The sequence below is a fragment of the Cibotium barometz genome, chromosome 13, assembly GCF_041138505.1.
Source record: "Cibotium barometz isolate CiBa-2024 chromosome 13, ASM4113850v1, whole genome shotgun sequence".
NCBI classification, from domain to species: Eukaryota; Viridiplantae; Streptophyta; class Polypodiopsida; order Cyatheales; family Cibotiaceae; genus Cibotium; species Cibotium barometz.
In genome coordinates this window covers 37658872-37676946 of record NC_141058.1, presented here as the reverse complement: position 1 = coordinate 37676946, position 18075 = coordinate 37658872, and positions in this window count along the sequence as shown.

The window sequence follows — 18075 nt, the reverse complement described above, 5'->3', positions numbered from 1 at the left end:
TGGCGTATGTTACTCTGTGGTACTATATTCACGTGGGACCTTTCCTCTTGTATCATTTGCATTTTGGGGCATTCGGCAAACATGCTATTTGCTTCCTCCCTTTTAAGCATTTGCCTTCATGCACGTATATCTTCCGCCTTTCCGATTGCATGTGGTGCCTTATCGGTTGTTTGCTTTTCTCCCGGCATTCTTTCTTCATTGTGTGTCTAGACTTATCTTCTCGTCCTTGTGTTTACCTCGCCGTCCTCGAGTGCTTCTTGTTGGCCTTGTCTTTGTCAAGCTACCATGTTGTTCGCGGCTTTGTGGTGTTCCCACTAGTGCTCTAAAATAATCTGGAAATTGGCATTCTAGTGTATTTGTACCGGCCACAATTTAAGAAAACTTGCTGAGATTTGTAGTAGCCTTTATTTTAAAGAATGATTTTTCATATATTTTAGTTATAAAACTGACATATAGTAGAGATTTAGAAAATAAAAACCCTATAGATTTAAGAGTTGCCCTTTCTTCTCGCATTGATTCCAGCTTTGCACGTTGGCCGGCTTTGCGTGTGAGTTGTGTTCGGGTATCCCTTCTTGTGCACGGCTTATTACCTTGGTAGCCTAACATCCTTGCAAAAAAGCATCAACGGAGAGAAAACCACATGGCATGTAAATAATAAAAAAAATTCTTGAAAAGCTCGTTAAATAACAAGCTACCTAAAAATGGCTCAAAAAGCTTTGCTTCAAAAGCTCGCTCGATAAAAAGCTTTGCCAACCAGACAGTACAACATCCGTCCTGCTGCATCTCCACCATCATGCACCCAAAGCTCCACACGTCAAAGGTAGGAGAGGGGACTCTCTTCGGGTTGAGCTCGGGTGTCATGTGTCGGGCTGAGCTCGGGTGCCATGTGGGATAGGGTGCCCCTACTCACTCCGATGCCTTCCAGTGGCTTTCCTCCAAGTACTACGCTACCCATCGATTTGCCTTGCCCTGCGATCGCACACTTCCTATTGATGCCAAATTTGCAAGCTTTACATCTCATTTTTGATCAACATGATCGGTTCGACGGCCCCAACAACACATTAGCACACTTCACATCAGTGTGCATGATGCCTTGCACGTGAAGAAAGTCTAGGCCTTTTAAGATGGCCCTGGCAAAGACCCTTGCCTCCGATTCTAGCAAACAGCCTTGCTCCTGCACCAACCCTTCTAGACTCCTACCCGCCATGTACTCCAAGGACACCCTCTTCACCTTGCATCCTGGTTGGCCATCCACGGTGCCGCTCTCTCGAAGCCCAAGCACTTGCACTTGATGACGTTAGGGTAGCCGCCTGCATGATCCTGCAAACTCTACAGGATGGCCACCTCGTTCTTCACGTCCAGCCAGTAGATGATGTAGTGGATGATGCCCATCAAGTAGGATGATGCAGTGGGCAGATTGGCATACTGCATGGTGCAGGTAGCAACGCCAGACAACATGCTCCAGCAGTTGTTGGAATTCTCGTGCCCGTAGAGATTCGACTGCTCTGTCGTGTTGCCTGCTGGGCCCTGCATCACTCCTGACACACTTTACACCTACGCCTCCTATGCTATCAATGACTACTGGTAGAACATGCGCCACTTGCGACTTCAAAGGCACCGCCATGCTCATTAATCAGGACCCAAGTGAGTACTTTTACTTACAGCACGCCCGATAATGACAATTACTGTTTGCGCTAGTGTAGCAGCATGTATAACACTACTATTTCGCAACGATGCTCACTCACCAAGCGTGCACACAAGCTCATACTGGCCAATATACTCAGCTTTGAAGTGGGTTGGTTTGATGCGACTTTGAGCTTATCTCTCGAGTTTGACCATGGCTATGACACTTAATGATTTGTGCAACCATGGTAGATACATAGAAACTTTTTAGGCTGATTTTGTGTTGTGGATTGCATGTAATTCTAGTCATCTAGAAGAAGCTACCTCTTTTGCAAGCTTGTATATGCTTGAGAATCCCCAACTACCTCATGGGGCACAAGTTGTCTTGGTGCATAAACACAAGCAAGTACTCTTTATCTCTCTCTCTCTCTCTCTCTCTCACACACACACACACACACACACATCATCATCAACATCATCAAAACCAAGTATGCTCCATGCTCTAAAGCTTGCAAAACAAGATGTTTTTAAAAATTCTTTTACCGTGTTTTGTGTGAGTGCTTGGATAGCATACTTTATGGAATGTAGAGCATATTTGAAATGCTCGAATGAAAATGAATTTAAAAGCATACTTGGAAGCAATGCTAGACTTATATCCACAATCAATGAGCTTGAAGCCCGTTCTTATGTTCGATGGGGATTTAAAAGTACCTCGCAAATTAGAAAATTATAAATTCATTACCACATTTGAAAATGAGTTTTGTATCATGAATCAATACGTAGGACTAATGGCCGCCTTCAACACATTGAAGGTGTTTTGGTCCACTTTTGATATTGAGAGTGCTATTTGGGATACGGGGGAAGGGTACGTTCTCCTATGTTTATAAAATTTCGGGGAGGATTGTGTAAACTCCCCGCCATACTTTATGTATGGTTTTTTTAAAACTTCACTCACACAAACGAGCACGAAAATCCTATGATTTGATGAATGACGTGTAACTCAGATTCAAATGTGGTACTGAATTTGAAATTATCTACCTTGCGATGTACTCTGAGATCTCTGTCGATGTCCATCGATTCCTCACATTGAATATAATCATAGGCTTGATGTTCATGCTCGTTCTCTCTCTCACACACACATCATCATCAAAACCAGGTGCACTCCATGCTCTGAAGCTTGCAAAACAAGATTATTATTATTTTAATTCTTTTACCGTGTTTTGTGTGAGTGCTTGGGTAGCATACTTCGTGTAGTGTAGAGCATATTTGAAATGTTCGAATGAACATGAATTTAAAAGCATACTTGGAAGCAATGCTAGACTGATATCCTCAATGGATGAGCTTGAAGCCTGTTCTTATGTTCAATGGGGTATTCAAAATTACCTCGCAAACTAGAAAATTACAAATTCATTACCACATTTGAAAATGAGTTTTGTATCATGAATCAATACGTAGGAATAATGGCCGCCTTCAACACTGAAGGTGTTTTGGTCCACTTTCGATATCGAAAGTGCTATTTGGGAAATGGGAGAAGGGCACGTTCTCCTATGTTGATAAATTTTGGAGAGGACTGTGCAAACTCTCCGCCATACTTTATGTATGTTTTTTTTAAAACTTCACTCACACAAACAAGCATGAAAATCCTATGACTTGATGAATGATGTGTAACTTAGATTCAAATGTGGTAATGAATTTGGAATTATCTACCTTGCGATGTACTTCGAGATATGTGTCGATGTCCATCGATTCCTCACTTCGAATATAATCATAGGCTTAAAGTTCATGCTCGTTCTCTCTCTCTCTCTCTCTCTCTCTCTCTCACTCACACACACACACACACACACACGCATGCATGCATGCACGCATGCACACACACACACACACACACACACACATCATCATCATCATCATCATCATCAAAACTAGGTGCACTCCATGCTCTGAAGCTTGCAAAATAAGATTGTTTTTTTTTAAATTTACCGTGTTTTGTGTGTGTGCTTGGGTAGCATACTTCGTGTAGTGTAGAGCATATTTGAAATGATCGAATGGACATGAATTTAAAAGCATACTTGGAAGCAATGCTAGACTGACATCTGCAATGGATGAGCTTGAAGCCTGTTCTTATGTTCAATGGGGATTCAAAATTACCTCGCAAACTAGAAAATTACAAATTCATTACCACATTTGAAAATGAGTTTTGTATCATGAATCAATACGTAGGACTAATGGCCGCCTTCAACACTGAAGGTGTTTTGGTCCACTTTCGATATCAAAAGTGCTATTTGGGAAACGGGAGAAGGGCACGTTCTCCTATGTTGATAAAATTTCAGAGAGGACTGTGCAAACTCTCCGCCATACTTTATGTATGTTTTTTTTAAAACTTCAGTACGAAAATCCTATGACTTGATAAATGATGTGTAACTTAGATTCAAATGTGGTAATGAATTTGGAATTATCTACCTTGAGATGTACTTCGAGATCTCTGTTGATGTTCATCGATTCCTCACGTCAAATATAATCATAGGCTTGAAGTTCATGCTCGTTCTCTCTCTCTCTCTCTCTCTCTCTCTCTCTCTCTCTCTCTCTCACACACACACACACACACACACACACACACACACACACACACACACATCATCATCATCATAATCATCATCATCATCATCATCATCATCAAAACTAGGTGCACTCCATGCTTTGAAGAAGCTTGCAAAATAAGATTGTTTTTTTAAATTCTTTTACCATGTTTTGTGTGTGCGTGCTTGGGTAGCATACTTCGTGTAGTGCAGAGCATATTTGAAATGCTCGAATAAACATGATTTTAAAAGTGTACTTAGAAGCATGCTAGACTGACATCCGCAAAATGGATGAGCTTGAAGCTTGTTCTTATGTTCGATGGGGATTCAAAATTACCTCGCAAATTAGAAAATTACAAATTCATTACCACATTTGAAAATGAGTTTTGTATCATGAATCAATACGTAGGATTAATGGCTGGCTTCAACACAACTGAAGGTGTTTTGGTCCACTTTCGATATCGAAAGTGGTATTTGGGAAATGGGGAATGGCACGTTCTCCTATGTTGATAAAGTTTCGAAGAGGATTGCGCCAACTGCCCGCCATACTTTATGAATGGTTTTTTTTAAAACTTCACTCACAGAAAGGAGCACTAAAATCCTATGACTTGATAAATGATGTTGCGTAACTCAAATTCAAATGTGGTAATGAATTTGGAATTATCTACCTTGTGATGTACTCTTAGATCTCTGTCGATGTCCATCAATTCCTCACAGGCTTGATGTTCATACTCGTTCAAGCTCTATAAGCTGTTCATTATATAAACTTGAGAAAGACACGCATACGAAGAGTACTTGTTGGTATAGGATATAGTGTCCATTTGCATTCAAGCGCTTAAAGATGTTAATACGTGAATGGAAGGACACACGTTCTTTCAAAGTACATTGACAACGTACAGGTGCAAGCAATCAAGAGGATAAAGGTACCCAAGCATTCTAGTTTACCCTTCTTTAGTGGCTTGGTGTTGTTGGGGACACCTGGTGCGCCAATGGGCTTTTTTGAGTGTTTCATGTCCTTTCTTGGTTACTTCTTCCTTTTTTTTTGGGAGGGAGGGGAAAGGGGGCATCTCTCTCTCTCTCTCTCTCTCTCTCTCTCTTGCTGCTGGCAGCGACGGTTGGCTTGGTTGCTTCTCGCACCTCCACTGCTCTATCTCTTCAAGAGTTGCGAGAGAGGTCTTGCATTTCTCTCTCTCTTGGCGGGAGTAGCTGGTGAATTGCGCGCTGAAGGAGCGCTGGTGGGCGAGGGCAATGTCCGGTCGTATGTGGTGGTTTGTGCTACGCGAGTGGGTCGTATGTGGTGGGGTTTGTGCTACGCGAGTGTGTATATCTGAGCACATCTAGTAGGCGGCAATGTCCGGTCGTATGTGGTGGTTTGTGCTACGCGAGTGTGTATATCTGAGCACATCTAGTAGGCGGCTTACTTAAAAGGTGGGGTTTTTTATTCGCTTTGGAAATTTGAAAGAAAAAGAAAATAGGGGGTTTTTAAAAAAAACATAATTGAAAAGAAAAGAAAGAAGGAGGGATTTTTATTTTAATTAAATTAAAAAAATAGGGAAAGGGGAGGGGATTTAAAGTAAAAAGGGGGGTGATAAAAATTAAGGGGAGGGCTTAAGGGCCAGGGGGGTATATTTCAAAATTTTAAGGGAAGGGGGAGGGGTTTGAGTAGAAGATTTTCTTGGTGGAATCGCCCGTGCCTCTTCTGGGCGCGAGGAAAGTTTTTCCGGTCTCGGTTTTTGGAAGGACCGCCGGACTAGTCCTTTGCCCGGACATCCGTTGGCGAGGCCCTGAGTGGGAAGCCCTGTCCCGCGTGAGAGGTGGCTACTTCCGCTGCTAGCACTCGAGTCGACGCGCAAAGGGGGCAGGGGTCTCACAGCTGGTATGAGAGCTTTGTTGAAAGCTCAAGAATCGAAGATGAATTTTGTCAGAAATTTATAATAAAATCATAGAAAGATGTATTCATATGCTGTATTTTCATTCAGATTAAGCTTCATTGATGAAGACTTATAATTGATAAATTGGAATTTATAGATGGACATTCCATATTTATCTGGTATCCCCGACCTCACCTAGATTCAGGATATGACTGCCTTTGCTTTTGAGCATATCCTCTCCTCCGCCAGGACTCGATCGAGCAGGGAGAGTCTTGCTAATCATTTCGAGGAGCTATATTTTCTAGATCCAATGGAGATATGACTACACATGTGGTTCTCAGGAGGATATATCTACGCTTGTTGCAATCAGCTTCAAAGGCTGAGATGGAACGTCTCTCTAGCCATGGTTTTGATGAGACTAGAAGTGGTTTGTGGTGTTATACTTTATCAACCCACACCTCGAGATTTTAGGGTCACTTGCCATATTTACAGGCTTCTCAGCCGTTTTATCCCGAGGAGTAGGATTGTAGCACCGCTGTTGGGCAGTGAGGACACGCACGTATTACGGCTTGCCCACCACAGCACATAATCACCACTACATGCGTATGCAATTGAGGCATTGATTTTTGGAGCCATGATGCTTTACAAACCTTATGTAAATAAAGAATGTTTTGCGAAGATTCGAGTTGTCTAACTGATTATGAGCACCAGATATTGAGTTTAAAGAAATAAGTTCTGTTTTCTTAGGACATATGGCATGGATCTATAGTAGAATGATCACCTTGTTGAATGAATCAATTTTGAACTTCTTAAGTCTTAGAATCTTGGAACGAAGCCGAATAGAAAATTTAACGATGTATCGTTTTGGCAGAATCATGAGACGTGCGAATTGTGGTAGACAGCCAGATCCTCAAATGGATGAGGATGAGCTTGACCCTGACATTCGCAAGGCTTTACACAGGTCTCAGCCAGGTCCCTTCAAGGGTGAAGGGGAACACTTAGGTGAGGCTGTAGAGAAGTGGATCGAAGCGATAAAAGAAAACTTTGATGTCACTGGTTACAATGAAAAAAGTCTAGTGGCTCTTGCCAAGCTGAAGATTGTGGAAATAGCCAGAGTAGCACGGAGAAACCAATGCGAGACAACCCGCTTGGATCGGAACACCCAAACATGGGACGATCTCAAAGCATACCGTCCTTCAAAAGATCCCAGACTCCAGGAAGCACTTCCAACTTTCCACCTCCTAAGAGACATCAAGGTCCCAATCAGAACCAGGAGACGGGAAGTTTCAGAATGGAAGGAAGGCCCTTTCCTCGGAGCACATTTTCTGGAACTCCTGCTCTTTCTAGGATGCAGAAGGATGAACTTCAAAGTGAGAACAGGTGTTTTGGTTGCCAAGGTTTTGGACACCAACTCAAGGATTACCCAACTCCTTCTATGCCAATGGGCCAGGGAAGCCAAGGTCCTAGAATGCCAAGATCAACTCCTTTGTATCAATCGAATCAAGGTCCCTCTCGCCAAAATCAGGGCAACCCCAGAAGAGTGCCAGCTCAGCCTGCAGCCTCAATGCAAAGTAGTCTCAGATCCCCTCCCAGATCTGGGGAAGTCAGAGAGAGAGAATCCCACCCCAGACAGCAGTAGCCAGAGCTGTCACAATAGCTGATTGCAGTGGAGGAAGAAAGAGGACATATTTATGCCGCCATTGAACATTAAGGGCACAATCATCAGTTCTTCTCAGTCCTTGAGACTCCAGCAGAGTACAAGGGTAAGCGCTTTAAGCTTTTGATTGATTCAGGCAGCAGTACACATTCTTTTATTTCCCCAAGATGCTTGCGTAAGTTAGTCCTCGATCAGAAAATAGGAAAACCTATGCAAGTAGAATTGGCCAATGGGAAGATTCTTTTCACACACCATGAGATAGATCGTATTCAGTTTAATCTAGATGGGAATGCGATAGACTGCCAATTCAGAGTCTTGCCCTTGGGAATCTATGATGGAATTCTTGGAATGGATTGGCTCCATAAGAATCAGGCTGACATTCACTGTCACAATGGAACCATCTCATTCCTCGACCTTCACGGGAATCAAGTTCAAGGAACTGGAATTTTCGGACCACTAGTTCTGCAATTAGTAAAAGCTTCTAAATTGCTGAAGGGACTCAAAAAGAAGCAAGTTGTCTATATCGTTAAAATGAATCCAACAAACAGAAAATGCAAGGCTAAGGAATCATAATGGCTAAGTGAGTATGTTGATGTATTCCCAGAAGAGTTGATTGAGATGCCTCCAACTCGTGAAGTAGATCATGAGATAGAACTAACCCCCGGAGCTCAGCCGATAGCCCAGCGTGCATACAAGATGCCAGTTCTAGAAGCGATAGAACTGGAAGAGTAGTTAAGACAACTTCTAGAGCAAGGATTCATAAGACCCAGTGTTTTACCTTTTGAAAGATGGAACGTTAAGACTCTGTATTGATTACAGAGGATTAAATCAGTTGATAGTCAAAAATAAATATCCTATTCCTAGGATTGATGAACTTTTGGATAGGTTAAGTGGAACCCAAATATTGACAAAGATAGATCTCAAATCTGGATATTACCAGATTAGAATTAAAGATCAAGATATCCCCAAGATAGCCCCATCAATACTCGATATGGGCATTATGACTTTACAGTCATGCCATTCGGACTGACAAATGTCCCAACAACATTTAATCGCCTCATGCAAGACATCCTCAGAGAATACTTGGATGAATTTGTTCTTGTCTTCTTCGATGACATCCTGGTATACTCTAAGAATGCAGTTGATCCTGGTATACTCCAAGAATGCAGCTGATCATGTGCACAAAGTCCTGGAGATCCTAGGGAAGCACCAACTCTTTGCAAAGAAGAGCAAGTGCACTTTCTCTGCTGACCATGTCGAATACTTGAGATTTATAGTATCTAAGGACGGGATTTCTCCTGACCTCGCTAAAATCCAAGCAGTCATGGATTGGCCAGAACACCCCCAGGACAGTGAAAGAAGTCAAAGGATTCCTAGGATTAATTGGTGGTGGTATAGAATCTTCATTCCTAGGTATGCTCAAATAGCATCCCCTTTGACTAACCTTCTCAAGAAGAGCACCCTATTTCATTGGACCGCTATGTGTCAGAGTGCTTTTGATAAGCTGAAGATAGCTTTAGTAACCAACCCTATCCTAAAATTGCTAGATTTTTCCTTACCCTTTGAGGTAGTGAGACAAATGCCAGTGGTTTTGCCCTAGGAGGTACACTTATGTAGGAAGGTCATGCAGTAGCCTATGAATACAGAACACATGAGAGGAATTATGATGTCCATGACTTGGAGTTACTCTCAGTAGTTTATGCTCTAAAGTTGTGGAGACATTATCTCTTGGGACAGAGATTCACCTTGATGACAGATCATGAAAGTCTGAAGTGGATCTTCACCTAAAGGGATCTCAACAAGCGTCAAAAAAGATGAATGCAGACCCTATAGGAATTTGACTTTGAGATAAAGTACCGACCAGGGAAAGAAAATGTGGTAACCGATGCGCTCAGTAGGAAAGCCTCCTTGCTTGCAATAACATTGGTGTCAAATCCATTGATCAGTGAAGCAACAGAGAAGATTATGCAGGACAGATTCTTGCCCCTATTGCTACCCTACTGATGCAAGAAAGCAAGACTCCTCAGGAAATGAGTCGAGTTCTTGGGTACAAATTGGACAAAGGATACATGTATTATACGACAATCGGCTATGCATCCCCAATGATGAGGAAAAAAAAGGAAAAAATTCTGAGGGAAGCCCATGATAGCCCGATAGTTGGACATCCAAGGTTCATAAAGACCTACATGTTTGTAAAGAAGAGCTTCTTCTGGCCAGGACTCAAAAGGGATGTCCTCAATCATGTATGTTAGTGCTTAACATGTCAAAGAGTCAAGGCAGAAAGGGTTAAGATGCCAGGAAAGCTGCATCCCTTAGACATTCCACAAATAAAGTGGGAATGTATCAGTATGGATTTTGTTACTGGATTACCGTTTGTGCAATCAGGTTACAACTCCATTTTTGTGGTAGTTGAGAGATTAACCAAGGAGGTTGCCCATCTGATTCTAGTAAAAGAAACCTACTCTGTAGTGGATGTTGCGCCAGAGTCTTCCTCAAGGAGATTTTCAGGTTGCATGGCTTACCTAGAAGAATAGTGAGCGACATAGATTCTAAGTTCACATCAAGGTTCCGAACTGCATTCTTCGAAGCAGTGAGAACTTCATTAGATCTCAGTACAACTTATCATCCCAAGACAGATGGCCAGACTAAAAGAGTGAACCAAGTAGTTGAAGATATTCTTCAGTCATGCTGTTTGGCAGGGAACCCAAAAAGTGGTTAAGCTACTTACATCTAGTTGAGTTTGCTTACAATGCCTCTTATCACCGAAGATTCGGGATGAGCCCATTCAAAGCTCTGTACATACAAGATTGCCTCACACCATTCTTGGTCTGTCCGACCCATTGATCAGGGTGTCGAGATGTCTAGACAGATGATTGATGATATGGAGCAACAAATGCAGGCAATCCGCAAAGATATTAAGGCTGCCCAAGACATACAAAAGTAGTATGCAGACAAGAAAAGAACGGAGAGAGTGTTTGAAGAATCAGATATGGTCTTCATTCGTGTACGACCCAAGAGGAGTTCTTTATCTCTAGGGAAGTACAAAAAGCTGTCTCCAAGATACTGTGGGCCGTACGCCGTTAATAAGAAAGTAGGAGATCTAGCTTATGAACTTCTTCTACCTCCCCATCTCAAGGTGCATAATGTGTTCCATGTCAGTTTACTTAAAGAGTATGTACCCAGTCCGAGTAATGTGCTGGATGATGAACATTTGACTTCTTAGACTCAAGGCCAGATGGAACTCCAACCTGAAGAAATCCTTGATGTTCGGGAGAAGGCTCTTAAGAACAGAGTCCTTAGAGAGTTTCTGGTCAAGTGGAAGTTCTATCCTTTAGAGGACGCCACTTGGGAGAAAGAAGAAGAACTGATAAAGGACTACCCCCACTTTGCGAGATGAGGACATCTCGCATTTTTCAAAAGGGAGAGGATGTAAGGTTCCTCCTCAGCACCTAAAAGATGTATAAGTTCTCCTCTCAGTCCCTTGTAATCATCCCCTATTTTAGAATGCAAGAAACCATTGTTTTCCTTTGTTTTTGGTATAGAGAGAAAATATTCTAGAGAGAGATAATAGACTTTTCTAATATGCATTAGAAATTAAATGAAATGTGCATTAGACACCTTAGTCTAAGGCTTCACATTTTCAAAAAATTATGGATTAAGGTCCAAAGAGTGTTCTAAAGGGCCAATGGGGCTAATCCAAGTGTTGGGATGAGAAAAATACAAGAATAAAAGAAAATCTCCCAAAAGGAGTAAATTCTCACATAAGATGAAGAGTTGACTAGTACAGGTACTTAATTGTAGTTGAGCAGCCAGCAACAACAGTTTGACATCGTCAGCTCATCGCCTCAGTCTCCAGTGTAATTTGCCATCGTCAATTCGTTTGCTGTCTTGCTGTATCATTTCGACGTGCAGAGTTCATATTTCTTTTTTTATATATAAAGAAATCAAATCCTTCAAAAGATTAAGGTGCTTTTCAACAATGACCTTCAAATTTTAACATCGCCACCAACAACTTCACTTCGAGCTAATACTTTGGTTGATTTCCAAGAGCTTGGACTTGAGGTTGGTTCTTGTGTTCATTCTCTTGCATTGCATTTATAGGGTCCATATGGAATTTAATAACCCTAATGAGTCTAGAAGTGGAGGTCCTAGTCGTATTTTGGACACGAGAATGGCAGTGGACGATCCCGATGTATCGACATAATAAGGGTTCTAGCATCAAGGCCAAAATAAGAGGAAGGGACCTAACCAAAAGAACGACCAACCTAAGAAGTCCAAAGGTCCAAAGGACCACATAGATTTCTGAAGAGCTAAAAAAAAGCATGAGGATTTTGAAAGAGCTAAAAAAGAAGATTTATGTTTTCATTGCATGGGAAAGGGTCATAAACTACAATGTCCTAGACTTAAATTAAAATGAGAAGAATTAGGGTGATCAAAGAAAAGAAAAGCAAGTGCACACTATTCAGGTGCTCCCTTTGGAGACTTCTCGTAAGTTTAAAGAGGTTCAAGTTTACCATGCTGATTCTACTCATGAGTGTTATGTCATGTCATCGATGTGGGTGCCAACATTTGGACCACATGACTTTATTCGAATGTATGGCCACGTTAAGGGTCACAAGGTATGAGTTATGATTGATGATACACACACAACTTCTTGAACTATACTTTAGTCAAGAAATTAAAGTTTTTGCAAAGTTCAAGTGACCATTAGTATGTGGTTTCTTTGATTAACGGTTATGATAAAGATGTATGGGATACAGTAGTTCATGATGCCCCATTAGTCATTCAAGGTTATAAGATGCATTTGGATTTTCAAGTTATGCATATCACTCGAGCAGTTGTTATTCTAGGTCTCGAGTGGTTATATAACATTGGTCGATCTTTGTCTATAAGTTATTTGCATAATTCTTTTGAGTTTGAAGTAGATGGTAAGAAAGTGCGTTTGCAAGGTGAACAGGTTGTAACCTCCTCACCTCTCATATGCTCTATGGAACTCAATCGCCTTGTAAAAGCTAATGAAGTAAAAGATATCTTTTTGTGTTACATGATTCTTGATGATGTTATTTGTTTTTCCACATGTGAAAACATAAGTGGTTTGAGTGAGCACAGTGTTTACATGACTTCTTTTCAACCAAAGAATGTTAACAATAAAAAGATTAATGAATCTTGAAATCAATTGTTACAATAACTTAAAGATGTGTTTCCAAATGAATTACCATAAGGATTACCACCTGTCCGAGATGTTGAGCATCCAATCGACATAATACCTGGCTCAAAGCCAGTAAGTAAGCATCCTTATCGGCTTAGTTTTAAGGAAGCATAAGAAGTAGAACGACAGTTATAACAAAATACCTTAAAGGTGGATTCATTCAACCAAGCACTTTGCATTGGGCTTCACCGATTCTATTGGTGAAGAAAAAAGGTGGGTCTATGCGACTATGCGTAGACTACCATGGTTTGAATATAATCATGATTGAGAATAAGTACCCTTTGCCATAAATAGATGAGTTGTTTGATCAACTCCAAGGGACAAAGTACTTTACGAAAATTGATTCAGGATCCGGATATCATCAAGTGAGAATTTGGGAGGCAGATGTCCAAAAGATTACTTTTCGAATTGAGTTTGGTCACTATGAGTTTTTAGTCATGCCCTTCGGTTTGACTAATGCTCTGGTCACATTTTTGACACTCATATGGATAGTGTCTTGAAACCTTATTTAGGAAAATTTGTTGTGGTTTTCCTAGACAATATCCTAATCTATAGTTGCACTAAGAAAGAACATCTCGAATATGTATGGCAAGTATTTGAATTACTCAGGAAGCATTCACTTTATGCCAAAGAGAGCAAATGTGAATTTTTCATAAAAGAAATTCAATACTTGGGACACATAATCTCAGAAGATGGCATTCATATGAATCTAGCGAAAGTTAAAGCCATATTGAAATGGCCACATCCCACAAACTTAGAAGAATTACAAATTTTTCTTGGTTTGTCTGGATTCTATCGACAGTATGTTCGAGCTTATGCTGAGCTAGCTGTTCTGATGACGAATCAACTTCAAGGGAAAGACTTTCATTTGGGGAGATTCCCAGCAAAGAAAAACTTAAGGTAGCTATAGCTACGGCTCTCATTCTAAAAGTGGTCAATCAGAATCAACCCTTTGTGGTAGAGACAGATGCAAGTATCGATGCAATAGGCGCCGTCCTCTTACAAGGGAGAAAATCTATTGCATTTGAAAGTAAAAAGTTGGACAAAGCTCAACAAAATTATTCAGCTTATGAAAGAGAGTTATATGCTATGATTCATGCCTTAAAGAAGTGGAGGCATTATTTTTATGGTGCCAAATTTGAGATAGTCTTTGATCATGAGAGCATCAAATGGTTATCTAGTCAAAGAGAGTTGAAAGGACGCAAAACTTGATGGGAGGAGTTGCTCCAGGAGTTTGACTTTCAACTGAGATATAGGAAAGGACGTTACAATGTGGTACCTGATTCACTGAGTCATATGCCCACGGTTAACGAGTTGAGTTTTACTCAAATTAAAAGTGATTTTTTGGAATCACTGAAGGGGAAATGCGCTGATGATCCGCATTATGCCCACGTGTGGAGTGTAATAGAGAAGAGAAATACCTTGACTATAAATAAAGATATCCCCGTTTATAACGAGATAGATACTTCCACTAGCGGCGGTAAGTCTCGCGAGGACGACGAGAGATGTCTCAAGGAGACATGTCACTTATTTACAAGTGATGAGAGAAATCATTGGAAGAATTTTTCCATCGATAATGATTACTTACAAAGGTAGAGTATGTATACCTTCGGACTCAGACATTTGGTGCTATATTTTATATAAATGGCATGATAGTCCGAGTGCTGTCCTAGAATACGGAAGACATATACACTAGTTAAAAGATAATTTTGTTGGTCTGGCTTAAGTAAGGATGTCCAGGTCTATGTCTTAAAATGCCAAAAGTGCCAGGTCAATAAAGTAGAACACCTAAAAGTAGGTGATTTACTAAGTCCACTAGAGATCCCAAATGGCAAGTGGGAGAGTATCTCAATGGACTTTATATTTGGATTACCTAAAACAAACAGAGGCCACAATTCGGTTTGGGTGGTCGTGGAAAGGTTAACAAAAATGTGTCGGTTTATTTCGACAAAAACTATAGTGACTACGCCTGAGTTAGCTTGGCTGTTCATTGAGAATATCTATCGATATATGGGTTACATGTCGATATAGTTAGTGATATAGATACAAAGTTTAATAGTCATTTTTGGTATGTTGTGTTCAAGAGATTGGACACCATGCTAACTATGAGTATGGATGATCATCCACAAAGATATTGTCAAACCGAGAGAGTCAACCAAGTCCTAGAAGACATGCTACGAGTATATGTAAGCAAAAAGCAAACCAATTGGGAAGAATATTTACCCATATTGGAATTCACTTATAATAGTGCCAAACATTCAACAAAATGGGATTTAGTCCATACATGTTGATGTATGGTTTTCAATCGCGAGCCCCAGTGGCCGTTGGACTCGAGAAAGAAAAGATACAAAAGGTCAAAAAATTTTCTTCAAAATCTCCAGGAGACGACAAAAATTGTGAAAGATAATGTTAGGAGAGCACAGGACCGTGCTAAACGTTATCCAGACAAAGATCGTATAGAACAGATCATCTTTGAAGAAGGTGACAAAGTGTTTTTAAAGGTTCCAAGTCTTTAAAAATGGGGAGAAATCCAAAGCTATCTCCAAGGTATTGTGGTCCATTCACAATACTTAAAAAAATAGGTAGTGTTGCTTATAAGTTAGCTTTACCAGAAAGCTCTAAAGTTCATGTAGTTTTTCATGTCAGTAGATTGAAAAGGAAATTGGGAGATGACGATAATCTCGTCAGTCAAGAGATCTAGTAGAACTTGTTGGACCCCCATCCTTACCACACGAACAAGAAAAGGTCTTGTGTTTCCAAGAGAAAAGGACTCGACACTCTGTACAACAGGAGTGTTTAGTCAAGTGGAAGGATAGACCAAAAGAAGGTTCTACTTGGGAAAGGGTAAGCACACTTAGACGAAGGTTCCCAAATTTTGTTTTCAAGGACAAAAACTCCTCTTAAGGGGGAAGTAATGTCATGGCAAAATTAGTTATGGGAGCCTAGAGATCTCAACCGTTCGGAGAAGGTATGGGTGGGGTTTAATGGGAGCCAACATGGCCAAGCTAGAGGACACGTGGTGGTGCACACTAGGGAAGTGTTCACACACATTTAAAGGGCAGTTGGCTAAGTGTGGCCAAGTAACCTAGAATAGAAAAAAAGAGGTGTCCAAGGATAGCTTGAAGGAGTTGTGTAGATGGCATGGTTGGGTGGAGAATAGAGGAGCTCTCGACCCTTTGTTATTTTTTGAGAGATTGGCTAGTTCTGGTTCAGCACAACAGACATACTACTTCTTTTGCTGAACCTTTTTTATAATGAACTTCTTTTTGTTTTATTTCCACTTTCAAAGCAATATCGGACTGTTGTGTTCTTGATCCTCCATGATCTCACTAAGTATTCTTCTCATCCAAACACATTCACACACTACATCCTTGGTTGAACTATACTCCACTTCAGAAGAAGATAAAGCCACAATTGCTTTCTTTTTGCTTTTCTGTAAAATAGAGAATTGTCAACATTTGAGTCTTGTATAAAAGAGTATTGTTGGCATTTGATTCTTCTATATAAAAGTTGAGAGATTTTGATTCATAGTTGCCCATCATGTTGAGTCTTTCCAATAGCTCTCCTTAATGTACTTGGATTGAATAAAAAACATGCTTGATTCATGTCTCCTATGGACTTCATTTCCAAGATAATAATGAAGTACACACCCAAGTCTTTCATATCAAACCATATTGGAGCTACCAATGATGATAAGATCATCCACTTATATAAGAAGCAACAAAAATGTGACCATCTTTGTGCAAAATATAAAGATTTGGATCACATTTACTTGTTGATGAAACCATTCTTGAGGAAAAATTCATCAAGCCTTGACTACCAAGCTCTTGGGAGCTTGGTTCAAACCATACAAAATTTGTATATAAAATGTTCTTTCGTTTTACCACATAACCAAGAATGTAAACTTATTCTTTAAGAAAACCATTTAGAAATGCACTCTCTACATCCATTTGAACAACATCCTAACTATAATAGGTAGCAATGATTAAGAAGTGTTAGGATTGTGTTCATTAAAAACAATTGGAGCAAAGGTTTCATCAAAGTCAATGCCTTCTTGTGTTTGTCAATGCTACCATCTAATTTGCACATGAGATCGTAAACCCATTTGATTCTAATTGCCTTCTTTCCTTTTGGTAATGGGACAAGCTTCATTCTTCAAGATGATTTTGTAAGTATCTCTCGCCCATGGCTTCTTACTTTGACAAGCTTCTACATAAGATGATAATCTCTCCATTTTATAATACATTTACCATTGATGCAAAATTCGTGCCCCTTTTTGTATTTCTTTCCCTCAAAACACACTTTGAAGCTTGTTCACTAGATTCAAAGTGATCTTTACTCCACTTTAAGGTTATGTATCTCTTCCATGGTTCAAGAAATACACCCCACACTTTTGTGATTAATCATTAATAAATGTAACATAAAAATGATGAATCTCCATGAGGTTGTATTGGAGTATTGAAGATGATCCCGAAATATCACCGTGAATCATGTTAGGCACTCCTCTTGCACTATATACATCATGCTTTGGAAATGAAGCTCTTGATTGCTTCCCCATTATGCAAAGCTGACAAACACCTGAATTCATCATTATCTTTTGAAGAATAAGAACCATACCTTTCTCTCATGAAGTAATCAAAGTTTTTCATAACTCAAATGTCAAAATGTTTCGTGCCATGATTGACTTTTGTCGTCCTTTAAAGCTACCTACCTAATCATAAATCTTTCCATCATTTCTCACACCACAAGAAATAACCTTAAAGTTGTTCTTCATGTCATTTTGATGAGGAGGCACTTGTCTTTATAAAATTCCACTTTCATATCTTGATCTCCATAATACAACCAATTAAAGCAAATTTAGCTTTGAAATTAACAAAGCATCTTTGACACATTATTTCTTATCAAAAAGAAGTTGAATTAGAATATCACCATGTCCCTCAATGTCTTGAGCACTATTATCTCTAAGAATAACATTATTCTTGAAATACTCTTTCATAAAACTTGAAATGCCTCTAAATGCCTATCTCCAAGAATAACATTATTCTTGCAATATTCTTTCATAAAACTCGAATGCCTCTCAATGCCTATCTCCAAGAATAACATTATTTCTTGCAATATTCTTCCATAAAACTTGAAAAT